Source organism: Tupaia chinensis, unplaced genomic scaffold (genome assembly GCF_000334495.1).
Source record: "Tupaia chinensis unplaced genomic scaffold, TupChi_1.0 Scaffold000187_1, whole genome shotgun sequence".
Lineage (NCBI taxonomy): Eukaryota > Metazoa > Chordata > Mammalia > Scandentia > Tupaiidae > Tupaia > Tupaia belangeri.
Window position 1 is genome coordinate 1,583,997 of NW_006159662.1, and position 11,299 is coordinate 1,595,295.

Genomic DNA, 11,299 nt, shown 5'->3' on the forward strand with positions numbered 1-11,299 from the left:
CTGCTCCCCACATTCCTGTTATTTCCCATCCCCAAGACCTGACTGGAATCAAGCCTTGATCTTCACCAGACACTAATGCTTAATTTAGAATTTCAAGACGCTGGATCTGTAAGGAGATAGCAGTTTAAATGGCTTCCCTGGGTGATGGTCCCAGTGGGCCCTATAGACTCACACAACTCAAACCCCCAAAGCCTTTCCCACCATATTCCCCTGCCTCCTCTTAGTTGCTCCCAGCCAATAAAAATAGGAGGTTGTCTTTCTATGACCCTTTGTCATGAGGTTGCCATAGTGACCCCTTCTCTAGCCTTGGCTTGATCACCTGTCTGCTGTGTACCCCTTGACCAGGTGACTAAACCACTCTGATCTTCCTATGAGAAATGGGGTGATGGTATTGTGAGAACTATAGGAGACAATTTATAATCACACATCTGGAGGTGCCTGGCTCTCAATGGATACTCAATAAATATTAAGTATTTGCCACTTTGGGAGACCAAGTTCAGCCTGTGGCTGAGTATAGATTCCCATGGAAACCAGACCCAATGGCCTGAGAACAGACAGTCCTAGTGAGCTCAAAGTACCGAGGCCTGAGTCACTTTAGGATCTACTTTGTTAGGTCTTTGATGCACCTGATAGTTCCCGTGGGCATGAAGGAATGGCTCCAGTTGTGGTCCCCAGGCCCTGAGGAAGTCAGCAAGCACTGCTTCTCATGGCGCAAGCCCTGAGCACACCCTCACTGGCTAGTGGAGGGATTGCCGAGAACCTAGCTCTGGGCCCCACTTAGGCAGGGGTGAGTCATGGGTTTAACTTCATGTGGCTCATTGTACCCTGCAGGGATATGACCAAGTGTCAGGTGAATTATATTCAAGGTGGTTCCTGGCAGGGATTTCTGCTTCAGTGACTTGTGCTGGGGTCTGTGGAAAGTGCCGCTCATTCCACCAGTTGTTACATCTGTCTCTGCCTTCTCCCAAACATTTGAGGACTGTCTAAAGTCAGTCCTCAGAAGGACTTTAGACATCCAAAGTTTGCTAGGGGCTTCTGGGAATGTTTTTCTTCTTCTCGACAACGGTTATAAGTTAGGGCTTCAACCTTCCTATCCTGGCACACAGTTATGTGAGAATGTGATATTTGGAGCTGCAGCAACTATTTTGCAACTATGAGGGAAAAGCCAAGACAATCACAGAGGAGCTGCCTGGGGAGACCTGGGACTAGTAGGCCCGATTGCTAACTGTATTCGTTTCCTGTTGCTGTTGTAACACAGCCGCTCTTCATCAGATACTTGGACACCTGTCACTGGCCAGCAGGTGGCTGGGTTGATTCCCTGCTGGTCTATCCACTCTAGAGTGTTTAACTGATGGCTGCTGCCTCCCTCGTGGTACAGTACCTGGTCCATCAGGAGTCTGTCAGTGGGAGACATGGAGTGAGACCTGCCTCTCTACCACTTACTGGCTTTATAAGATTGAACTGGTCAATCCTCTGAGCCTCGGTGTCCCTTTCTGGAAAACCGTGCTGTGCTAACAGTCTGCTCCTTGCTGCTGTTCCAGTGGAATGAGATAAGAGGTGTAAAGAAAAGGGTTTGGAAAACAGTCAGGCTCTGCCTCAAACCATCACTGCCAGATGCTCAGTGCTTCCCACGGGACTCATTGTAAACACACAAGCGTGGCCCCGAGGGTAAGGGGGGTGGGGAGAAAGAGAGAGAGACTATGACCATCTGATAGTCTAAAAGCCACCGCAGAGAGATCAGCGAAAATTCAACGGAGCGTCAACATAGGTATAATCGATTTGATCTACTCATCGCATGATGCTCGCAAATCAATGAATGTCTCCAGACCTCAGTTTCCCTTTTGTGCAGAAGAAAGAGGTTTGGGTAGATGATTTCTTTCTTGGCCCAGTTTTCAGTGACTACTGATAGACAGCAGAGCTTGAGAGATACACACCATGTCTACAATCCACCCCAGGCTGCCCAAGCACAGCTGACTCATGCCAGCAAGCATGCAACCGGCCCTTGACAGGCTTCATCTCTGACTTCTCCCCAATAATCTAGTCTTCAGGTAAAGGAAGACTGGCTCAGGGAAATGAAATTCCCGCGCCACACAGCTAATAACTATCTGGGTCAGCACTGGAACTTGGAACCGCTTGCCCCAACACCCATGTGTCTTCCGTTTTCACCAGCTAACATTTTTGCCATTTTCCAAATCAGCAATGAGATAGTCTCACGTTGTTTTGTACAGAAACCAGCTCAGCAATGAGATAGTCTCACATTGTTTTGTACAGAGGGACCAGCAGGTGGTGTGCTGGTTACAGAGCTGGACTCCCACATGGTCGACTGCAGTTGGAGTCCCAGACAGAGCAACTTGAAAACCATGCACAGCACATGTGCACCCAAAATCATGAGAAGAGAATGAAAGAGAAAGGGTTTACAGTATGGCCATCCCCCTTGGAGATGACTTCCCACTTTCTCTCTGTCTCTCTTTGTCTCTGGAGAGCACACATGCCCTATGACAAAAATCTAACCAAAAAAAAAAAAAAGAAAGAAAACAGATATACATATTTTAGAATTTTTTAGAAAGTCAAGAATAAAGTCAGTTAGCTGGGTGATTAGTTAGTCCCTCACCCCCATTAGGCAACACCCTGTTTATAAACCATACCCAGAATCCAGCCCTTTCAAGATGGAGGAGGAGAGGCCCCAGGGAGGGCAACGCACCCAGCGGCACCTGCCAGGTCTGTGAAAGACGGAAGAGGTTGAAGAAGAAAGAGCAGGAAAATGCTTTCTTCCCCCCCCCCCAAGTTAGAAAGCAGGCAGAGAGAGAGAGATCAAAAACCACTAAAGGTCCCTCATGTCAACTTCTCCCTGTTTTAATTAAGCAGAGTCCGCATACCCAGCCCCACTCTCTCCAAAATGCTTTGCACTCAGCAAGAGCTGCTACACAGCAGGTTGCAGTTAAAGCTTCAAACGCCCAGCAGCCTCCGGAAATGCCAGCAGCCCACAGGTGCAGGGTGAGTCAGGCCCCTCCCATTCACAGCTCCGCCTGGGTGTGGGGTGGACCAACAAGCTCGGGGAACATTCCCTGGACCCTCACAGGGTTGCCACCCTTGGCAGTGTGTCTTCCAAGGGGACAGCATCTTTCCTGGGAACCCAGCCTACATCCGCAGGCTTCCCTGCCTATAACACACAAATAAGATATCACACAACAATTTCTGCTGCTGTGTGCAATGCATTCACATTTCCTGCTCAGTTTTGTCCATGCTGGTTGCAGCCCTCTACCTTAAGTTCATGACTCACTGTTGGGTTTCCAGTCCTGAAGCCTTGCTTGCTGGATGGAGGCACCAAGTCCTCAGAAGCAGGGAGACCTGCAGCGGTCTCCTACCCGCCTCACCGGCTCTGCTCTGTTGGGTCCTGTGTTCTAGAAAGCCCTTTACAGTGCAGGAATGTGTGTGCTTGCTCTGCAGCCCCAGGCCTTCGCCCATGCTCCTCACTTAGTCTGCATGCCCACTCTTCGGTCTCCCCATTCTTCCTGCAATCGTGGCCACCTTTATGAAGTCTTCCTGGATTTCTAATTTATCACCCCCAATTGTTTTTCTGCTGATCACCCAAGATGTGTTCATCTCCGGGGACCAGGCTGTGAGCCATCCTGGGCCTGTTCATCCTACACAGCCAGTGTTCCCCAAGCAAGGTTCCTCGAGACCATTCCGGCCTGAACACCATCTTCATGAGCCGAAAGAAGATGCTGGCTCTCAGCCCCAGCCCCAGCAGCAGCCACCTGTCTGCTGACACACAACAGAAATTGTTGTTGGATACCTTGTGTGTTGTAGGCAGGGAAGCCTGCAGATGTAGGCTGGGTCCCCAGGGAAGATGCTGTCCCCTTGGAAAGCACATGGCCAAGGGTTGTGGCCCTGTAAGGAAGGGTCCAGGGAATGTTCCTATCAAGCCCACCTGTCTTCCAGGTGAGGAGAGTCTTCACCCGGAAGTGAGATGCTAAAGAAGACAGAGATACCTTAATGGTGCCTTTCTTTGAAGAGAAAACCAAGGCCCCTTGGGCTTACTACAGGCAGGAAGGAAGGAGGGTGATCTAGGAAAAGGGGAGCTATGAGGAGGCAGGCCAGAGAGGGAGGCTCCATGAAGAGCTCCCTTTCTGTCCACAGAGCAGAGACATCCGACCTTGAACCTGTGCAGCACAGCTGCAGCCCCAAGTTTAGGAACGTGTGCCAGTGATTCCAGGGCACAGGAAGAAGAGGAGGATAAGCTGGGGGAGGGATAGCAGTGGTGGGAACCAGGGTGGAGGGAGCTCCAGGGAAAACAGCATGGGGGTGGGCAGCAACTGGGGAGAACGCTAGACTCCAGTGTTGTGGAGAGACGGGCTTGTCCATTCCATCCAGCCCAGCAATGATAGCAGGGCAGGTCTCAGTCCCACTGGGACCACAGACTACTTACCAAATGCCTAAGTTTTGGCTTCCTGAATGTCACAAGGGGATGACAGGACCTATCTCTTGGGAGTCTGGGAGTACCAATGGGTTACTACAGTAAGCTCCTAGAACATGGCCTGGTATGGAAAACGTGCTCAATTCACTTTATTTAGTTATGATGTACAAACTCTTCAAAGTGAATATTAGCCCCACTTAACAAATGAGGAAATGGAGGCTCCAGAAAAATTAGCCTTGTAGAATCAACCAAAGAACGTTGATGGAGCACCTGTCCTGTGCAAGGCACTGATTCGGAGGAGGCTGATGGTTGCCCCTCCCTGAGGTCTACGTTCCAGGTGGGTTGGTAGTGCAAGCCCCAGTAAAGGCTTCTGGCCTTCGAAGGGCAGAGAGATCCTGGGGGAGGGAAGATGATAGGAAAGAGGATTTAGGCTGATTAGAAAAAGCTTTCTGGAGGAACCAGGCCTGGAATGTTCTAACTGGGCTTTGTGATTGGAGGGGGAGAGAAAACTACCAACGGCTTAGATGCCAGTGATACTTTAGAGATGTCTGCAACTTCCACCCCCCAGGACCTGCACGAGCTGATCCTGATTACAGAGAAAAGATTGTTCTAGGTCAGAGTGGGTCAAGGGACCCGGATATCACGGGGCTTAAATTTAGACTTTGATCTCCAAAAGAACTCATATACACCGTCTCATATGCCAGGGAGGACAGGCGGTGTGCACCTGTTCATGCTCGTGTTAGAGGAACACACAAAACAGCACAGCTACAGCCAGTGGTCTCCAGCCTTGGAAGCACATTAGACTCCCCGGGGGTTCCAACCCTACCCCAGCTAAGCCTGGGGGCTCCCCAGAACTGCTGTGCTGGTATGCACCAGAGGAAAGTGTAATATATGTGTGTGTGTGCATATTATATTCTTGTGTGTGTGTGTGTGTATATACGTATACCTGCACATATATGTGTGCATTATATTTTTATATTATTTGTATATATATGTATGTGTGTGTATATATAAAATATATATGAGAGAGAGAGAGGTAACCAGAGTCTCTCTCCGGGTTAAAAACAAGAGAGTACAAAAGAACTGGCATCTCAGGACCAGCAGATGGCATAATGGTTATGTCACTGGACTCCCATGTAGTTGACTGCAGTTTGATTCCCGGACCTAGCAGCTTCAAACTCATGCCAGGCGCAGGTGCTTGCGTGCCCAAAATCCCGAGAGGAGAATGGAAGAGAAAGCATTGCAGTGTGGCCATCGCCCCTGAGGGGTGATTTCTCGCTTTCTGGCTCTCTGGCTCTCTCTGGCTCTCTGGGGAGTGCACTCACTCTATAGCAAAATTCTCTTAGGAAAAAAAAAAAAAAAAAGAACTGTCTTCTCTTTGTGACCTTGGCCTAAACCTCTTTCTGTCACTGAGATGCTCTCAGCTACCTCCAAGGAACCACTCAAGTGAGGACCTGGCTGTGCCACCGAGAGTGAGGGAGCCTCACTACACTCCAAGGGCGGCACCTCTGCCACCCCTGCCTACCCACCTTCCAGAGGGTGCTCAGCCAGATGAGAAGCCACAGGAGGTGAAAGCTCACCCTATAGCATCCCTCCACTGGTTAGGACCACAGGCAGAGGCCACCGCTCCCCTCTACTAGACTCTTCGATTTGACTAGGTAGTGGGGCCCTCCCGCTTTGTCAGTGACAAGACATCCTGAGCCTCTTGTTCCTTGGTTCTTCCTCCAGGCAAAAAGAAACTTATCTGAAAGGTTGTGAGTCCCCTTGTGCTGGAGGTTGGGACACAGGTGAGTACTCAAAACAGAGTTGGCTCAGGGCAGCGGGGAGGGGAGTGGAGTGTTTTTTATTCTCTCTGGCCTCAGATATAGGAGATGTCGGGGGAGAGGGGCAGATGAGAAAAAGCTGGGGTGGCCGGTAGCTTAGTGGTTAAGGGCACTAGATCCCACATGACCAAACACAGTTCATATCCCTGTCTTGAGGGCTTGAAAACCCTGCTGGGTACATGTGCATATGAACCAAAAATCCCGGCAGGAGGGAAAAATAGAGGAGTGTGTCCCCTCGCGAGCTGGAGGTGTGGCCAGATACAGAGATGGAGGGTTCATCAGGACAGTCCCAAGGTCCCCAGATCAGAGCTCAATACTACCCTGGAGGGCAACGTGGAGAAGGGCAGCAAAGATGGGGAGCCAGGGGCACCTGGAACTCAGAGGACCTTATGTCTGAGGAGGTGCCAAGGGCGTGGAGGGGATTCCCCAAAGTGGATTCCTGTGTGTCTTCAGGGCAGCTGTTTATGCTAAGCCCCACCTGGAATCCTGAAAGCACTTAAGTGAGCCGGCCCAGCAGAAGGGACCTGAGGGAAAGTCCCCCAGTCAGGAGGGCACGCACCCCATTATCTGAGAGTTTGACACCAGCAAACATACTTGTGTCCGGGGCATACCGGGTACTAGGCTTTGTACCACGAGTTTCCATTTAGGATCTTACTTCATCTTCAAAGCACTCTTAAGAAGTTGGAATTAGTCTTCGCCTTTACAAAGTAAGGGAACTGAGTCTCAAAGGGAAGAGACTGGAGAAAGTTGGCATTTATTAAGCCCCTCCTGTATACCAGGCTTCATCTTCTTAGGTCATTGGGAAAGTCATGTTGTATTTTTCTGTGTTTTTCTTTTTTTTGTTTTTTAATATATATTTGAAACTTTATTTTTAAACAACAAACAAAATCACAACCACGAACATCACTACAATTAGAGGCCTTCCATCTTCTCCACAATGAGCATGTTCACAAAAGTTCAGGTTCCCACTGTTAGTCTTAGTTACCTTCTTTAAAAGGAGGAAAAGAGGGGGACCAGCAGTTAACGTAATGGCTATGTCACTGGACTCCCATGTAGTCAACCACAGTTCGAGTCCCAGACCCAGTGGCTTAAACTCATGCCAGGCGCGTGTGCATGCATGCCCAAAATCCCAAGAGGAGAATGGAGGAGAAGGGATTGCGGCATGGTCATCAACCCTGGGGGGTGAGTTCTCGCTTTCTGTCTCTCTGTCTCTGTCTTTCTGGTGAGCCCACATGCCCTAAAGTGAAAACATCTCTGGAAAAAAAAAAAAAAGGAGGATAAAAGGGAACCGCCATCGTCCAATAATTTGTCAAAATGATGCACACAAAGGAAAAGAGGGGAGGCACCCGATATATGTTCTCTAGATCTTTTAGAAAACATGGAGAGGTTCCTTTGGCAATATACATACAAATCTACAAGAAAAGTGATATTGTAGAATTAAGGGAATGGGTACTGTTCAAAAAGGAACGCCCACAAACGTTACCACGGCAAAACTTGAGGAGTCTACAGTGTTACCCAGCATGCTGTTGGCATTATTGTAAACAAGGAAGTTAAGGGCAAGGTTCTTGCCAGGAGGATTAGTATACGAATTAAGGATGTTAAGCATTCTAAGAGCAGAGACAGCTTCCTAAAACATGTGAAGGAAAATGACCAGAAAAAGAAGGAAACCAAAGAGAAAAGTCCCTGAGTTCAACTGAAGCATCGGCCTGCTCTACCCAGAGAAGCACACGTGAGAACCAATGGGAAGGAGCCTATTCCCGATGAAGTCATGGCACGATGGTTTTTAAAAACTAAACTATGGTCTATTAAAAAAATTTTTTTAAAAAGGAAAAAAGGGACCAGCAAGTGGTGTGGTGGTTGGGGCACTGGACACTTCTACATGGCCAACCTTGGTTCGAGTCCTGGACCTGGTGGCTTGCTTTCTCACTTTCTCCCTCTCTCTGTGTCTCTCTCTGGTCAAAATAAATGAATGAATAAATTAAATTAAATAATTATTTAGGGAAGAAAGAAAAGAAAAAAAGGAAAAAAATACTCAGCACACTACCATTTAACTTGTTTCAATGTTTCTTCACAGATAGTGAAAAATACTAAAGAACAGCCCAAAGGAATAATCATAATGTTGTAGCCAACATTATAAATGGGGAATCATAAATTTAAAGCATTTTTTGGTTTAAAAAAATAAATCTGGTAGTGCATGCAGCTCTGCGGAACCACTATGCCCACCACAGTCCAGGAAGCCACCTCCTCCTCCCTTCATGCCCCCAAGGCTGCCTCTGCCACAATACAGAGGGGCAAGATGGCGGGAGGAAGCCTGCAGGCAACACGGGTTGTTTCCTGTCCTCCAGGCGAAGCTCTGGTTTCCACAACCTGGACTGGGACCCCTCCAGTCGCCTTCCAGATGCTGGATGTTTCCTCCGGAGAGGTTCCCTCGGGACCCTCGGGGCCCTTTTGGACATAAGCCTCCTCTGTCTCCTCCACGGCCTCCCATGTGACTATTGGGGCCCCAGGACCTCCCCCCCCAACACCCTGGGCCTGCACAAGTGGGGATGGCAATCCTCTGCCCTCACAGAGCAGCATTCCACTTCTCATGCTATTCATTGGAGACTTCTTCTGGGAAAGAGAGACTTTAAGTTTGCTCCCTTGAAAATCTTTCCTATCAGACCATTCCAGGGCAGGCTTGGCAGTCTTCACAGGACACTGTGGCATGGCCTTTGGGCTTTCCTGTCTCCTCGTCCAGGGAGACGTGGATCATGGGCTGCTCGGTTCTCTTGTTCATCTTAACCACCCCACACTGTTTAAAGAAGTCTGCCAGGTCATCCAGAGTCACATTGTCATTTAATCCTTGCACATAAATTGCACTGTGGTCGGAGTCTTCATCCAGATCTATGGGTGGGCCTGGATCAAGATCTGCTCCTTCATCCATGCTTGGGTCCACCAGGCTTACTGAAGCCACTTCGCTTTCCAGCGCCCATCCCACCATGTCCTCCTCCCTGCCAATCTCTGCTCATGCCTCCACAATCAATCCCCCTCTTCCCCCGCCCTGTTGTCATGGGCCACTCATGCTCCGGTTCTCTCCTGGTCTGGAAGATCCTCCAGACTCCTGTCCATAAACACCCATCCTACTGGCGTGGTCCTGTCGGAATGAACTCTGCTGCCCGTAGCTGCTGCCCTGTTGGCTATTTTGACTTGGAGCCTGGCTATAGGATTTTGGAGGGGGGGTTAACTAGTGGGAAGCTGCTGCCCATAGCTGCTTTGTTGACCGTCGCTATTCTGCTGCAGATAACTGCTCGGTTGCCCATAGGTGCTCTGCTGAGAGTAACAGCTCTGCTCATAAATGTCAGCTGTGTAGAGAAACAGCTGGTTGGAGGATCGGATGGAGGTGTGGTGACTGGCTGCACGAGTAGCTCCCAGGTACTTGGGGATAACTGTAGATACTCTGTTGGTATCTTAAGTTTGGTTGGTTGTAACCCCCTGTGCTAGATCAAGGTTGACAAGTCTCAGCAGGCTTGTTACCACCCTGTGGTCTTGCAGGTGTGGTGGCTGCAGGCTGCCCATAGGCTGGGTAAGCAGGCTGGGTGCCATATGCAGACAGCTGCAGAGGAGGCCTGGGTGGTAGTGACTGTCGCAGTGGTGGTATCATAAGTAGCAGTGCCGTACCCCCGGCTGTATGCCTGGGGGGCAGTTGGAGCAGTATAACTCGGAGGCTGTCCCTAGAAGTAGCATAGGTGGTTTGCCCATAGGTTGCAGTGGTCTGAGCCTAGACAGAACTGACACCAGTGGGCTGTCCATAGGTTCCGTCGCTTTGTTGCCCATAACCCCTCTGGGTGGGCTGTGTATATCCTTGAGTGGGCTGGGTGGTGTAAGCACTGTAGCCCTGCTGGGCTGCAGCTTGGCTATAGGTACTGTAATCTGTGGACGCCATTTTCACTCCTTCCTCGTTCTCTTACTGTGTGTCTCTATTTTTCTATGCAAAAAAATGTGTCATTTGACTTTCCTGATGGCCCAATAGTATACAGAGCTTTTAAAACTATCTCTTTATTTTGGGTACTTTACAGATAAGGAAAGAGGGGCACAGATAAGATGAATATCTTAAACAGAGTGAGTAGGGAGACGAAGATTCAGAGTCAAGTCCACTGGGCCTCAAAGCTCATGTTTCTTCTGTCTCACCCTCTGTCTTGGTGGTCATTAAATAATTTAGTCATAATCACCAGCTAGTAGAATCAGAAAAATAAATGCTAAAATGGCTAACTTTCATTGGCACAGCCTATAAGCTAATCCTGACCTGGTACCACCTCGTTTAATCCTCACAATAAGCCTGTGAGGTAGGTTCTGTCACATGTATCCCCATGTTCCAGATGAAGAATCCAAGACTCACAGAGGTGAAGTGCTTGGCCACCTAGCCAGTAATGGCAGACTGGGTCTCTCAAACAACTTATTAACACTTTCTTCACTCTGCCACCTCTGTAAGTTCAAACGAAAATCCAATCACCCCATGCCTAGCAGCACTCTCCCTTCTCAGGGCTTCCCAAGGCTTCAGTGATGGGGAGACAGAGTGTCAAAGTGAGAGATGCCATGGGTCTGAAATGGTCACCATGGCCTGGACAGAAGAGGGAGCTGGTGACTCCCATTCCCACGTGAATAAGTTTTGTAGGGCTGTTCTTACAAAGGACCACTAATTGGGGGGCTTACAACAATGGAAAGGTATTTTCTCGTAGTTCTGGAAGCCAAGAGGACAAAATCAAGGTGTCAGCAGAGCCGTGCTCACTCCAGTGGCTCTAGGGAAGGGACTCAATTGGTCCTTCCAACTTCTGGTGGTGGCTCTTGGCTTTCTTTGCCTTAAGGCAGCCTCGCTTCCATCCCTGCTCCCACCTTCACATGGCCCTTTTCCTTGTATCTCTGTGCATCCAAATCTCCTTCTCCTTTTTTCTATAAAGACACCAGTCATCAGATTTAGGGTCCACTCTAAATCCAGGATGATCTCACCTCAAGATCTTTAATGAATTACATAAGTAACACACTCTATTTCCAGGGCCAACAGGTGGCGGAGTGGTTAGAGCAG

General features: G+C 49.1%; 1 pseudogene; it reads right to left on the minus strand.

Moving 5' to 3' along the window:
* Positions 1-4,661: 4,661 nt before the first annotated feature.
* LOC102488637 (RNA-binding protein EWS-like) lies at positions 4,662-10,172 on the minus strand (annotated as a pseudogene).
* Positions 10,173-11,299: the final 1,127 nt, after the last annotated feature.